This window comes from Atta colombica, unplaced genomic scaffold, assembly GCF_001594045.1.
Source record: "Atta colombica isolate Treedump-2 unplaced genomic scaffold, Acol1.0 scaffold243, whole genome shotgun sequence".
NCBI lineage: Eukaryota > Metazoa > Arthropoda > Insecta > Hymenoptera > Formicidae > Atta > Atta colombica.
The window spans coordinates 520,179-523,005 of NW_017259342.1; the positions used below are offsets into that span (position 1 = coordinate 520,179).

General features: G+C 36.1%; 1 protein-coding gene across 4 annotated transcripts in view; it reads right to left on the reverse strand.

Moving 5' to 3' along the window:
* Positions 1-2,441, reverse strand: part of LOC108688867 — a 57,263-nt gene extending 54,822 nt beyond the window's left edge. For all 4 annotated transcript variants that reach the window (XM_018195392.1, XM_018195391.1, XM_018195389.1 and 1 more), the window contains exon 1: positions 1,977-2,441. The gene's annotated coding sequence lies outside the window, so the exon portion shown is untranslated. The remainder of the gene's footprint in view (positions 1-1,976) is intronic.
* Positions 2,442-2,827: the final 386 nt, after the last annotated feature.

A 2,827-nucleotide genomic window follows, 5' to 3' on the forward strand; every position in this document is an offset into this window, starting at 1 on the left:
GCCTTTTTAACCCTTTAAAGCAATGGAACCGGCGCGTGGTCGTTGTTACGTGAAAATCGGGGATAACGAAGTACTCAACCGCTTCACAATTGCTTTAATTGATGCAGACGGCGCCTGATTAAAGATGAGAATTATCACTATAGATAAACTAGATCAGTTAAAAATCTATTAATAGCAAAAAAAAGTAGATAATAAGACGTAAGCAATAAATAGATCGGTCAATCACAGTAGAGACAATAACAAATTCAAAATGATTCGCTTATTATTTACGTTACTGCTTAAGATTTTTTGCGTGCATAACTTTAAGCAAATGAATAATTATTCAATATCACGAAGAGTTGCAACTTGCAACTTACCTTCAAGATGCAAAGATTGCAAAGTATCCATATAAAGTAAAGTGGCAGTCATAGAATTAAGATCCATCTCGTTTAACTTTGAATAACAGAGTATGAACTTTACAAAGAGGTTTAATACCGATATCATAGATTCATGTGATCTTTAGGAAAGTTTATGAATTACATGGAGAATAAATTTGGCGTTCCTCTTTCGTGATGATCGATAGCTTTTCCTCAGGTATGGAAAAAATGCGAAAGGATGCGTGAATGACTGATTACTTTCGAGTGACTCCCACATTTTGAGAGATATTATGTCATCGCGTTCTCTCTCAGTAACGTATGCATGTATATGCCTGTGAGATTATATCGCAGAATTATGTAATCGAATTCGATAATATCAGTTAAAACATTTTATCTTGTTTAATATTTTCATTTGTTAATAATTCTCTTTTTGTAACATCCATAATATTCTATTCCCGTTCAAACAAAGAATTTTGAATTTTCGCTCTAAAATTCGATATTCCCGTGGGCATTATCTACATTGTTACAACAAACATTGTTTATTACTGTTTGTAAATATAAAACTCATCGATGTATGACTCGTCGATATCAACATCTGAATAACTGTGAAACATTTATATTTTTAAATTTTGTAGCTTGCCAGTTTTTGAGTTCGTACAGCAAATCATATTTAATCTAACAGAATATAATACAGCATTGCCTTTGGAATGATTTTTCATTTAATTTGAAAGATTATATAAAGAAAATTTGCATAAAAAAATTTTTATAACGAAAGCAGGATTACCTTTTTACGAGATGATAAATGTGTCCGATTCTTTCTTATTCATTACTCTCATTTCATTTATTATCCATTGAATTAAAAAGAAACCGCGAGTACATGAAAAGATTAAACTTTTAAGAGAATATTATCATTCATTCTGTATGAATCTAGCAGATGTTGGGAATGATACGATAAAGGAAGATAAAAGACACGAGAATATCATTAAGTTATCAGATAATATTTTCATAATTGATGACTAAACTTTCGCGTACACGGAAAGAAGATTATGATGCATCTAAAAATTTAATTAAATATACAATACATTAAAAAGTAATTTTATTAGATCATCAAAATAATTATGCACAGTCGTTTAAATTGGTTGTAAATGTCAAAACTTTTTCTAACATGATGATCGTTGAGTGTTTGAGCGGCCTACATAATTATTTTGATGATTCAACATAATATTTTCAAATCTACATTTATATATTTTTTAAAACTTTTAAAGTGAATCTCACTCTGAGTAGTGAAATCTCACTCTTAAAGATTGAAAATTAAGTCACTCTTTTTCAAGACTGGCTCAATTTTCACTTTTTAAAGTGAAATTTCATTCTTACAATTTAGAGAATAATCAAATTTTAAATACTTTAGCAAAACCGTCTCTTCCATGTAAAAAATAAATAAATTTATTATCATGTTGATCAATTATTATAGCATGACGTGAAAATTATTTGCGCATCGCGAGAATGCGAATAAAATTCGAGTCGGAGTTGCAAAGGGTGGGCAATCCTTACGACGTATCCCCATAAATCCGACGCAGTTGTTATCTCCGCAAACATCCCTGATGGTTTATTATCACTTACTAGGAGCGGATCCAAACGTCGTCCTGTCGCTGAAGACGGAAGCAACGGCTCCGCATTATCTCTCCATGCGCCTTTATCTTTCCCGTCCCTTCAAGGCTTCGTTTCTCCAAGACGAGACTTCACCTCGCGGTCTCTAGCCAACACGCTCTGTATCCTCAGTCTTTTCTCAGTTTTCTCGCTTGCCTATATCTCTTTCTTTATCCCCCTCGCCCGTTGCGCGCAATTCGCACTCTACACCCGCGGGGCACAACACACGGTACCCATGACGACGCGTTCTCTTTAACAATTAACACTTTTAGTATTTATATAGTAATTCGCTTGTTCACCGATAGATCAAGTCAAGCAGACAGTATTAAATTAAAACACGCGCTGCAGGTACACGAGCGACGAGGTACAATGCGAGTTGCTCCGCTTTGCTCCGATTTAGCGCCAAGTGAACGCAATCAGCGGAAAAAGAACACAACCCTCCCAAAACGACGCTCGGCGCGTTACTGACTGTCCGCGGTCCGCGCAGAGGTATAGACAGCGGCGCACGCTTTGATGCCTTTGAGACGACCGACCGCGCGCATGCGTCGTCGCTAGTAAAGGTAAAAGGCGAAAACGCGATCCGCATTCTCGAAGCGCGCGAGGAATCGATCGCACGCATGAATTAGCGATTGAGGGATTTGATCAGAAAATGATGTGCTCGTCTCCCCCAACGAGGTATTTAACTCGTTTGCAAATTATCTGCGCGAATAACGTTACGCTTAATTCCGGCTTTCATCGCGAATGATACATGACAGAAAACATTCGGTAGAACGTTCGATAGTGGCGTTTAAGACTAACGTCGCTCTTTTTGAAATATGTAATTT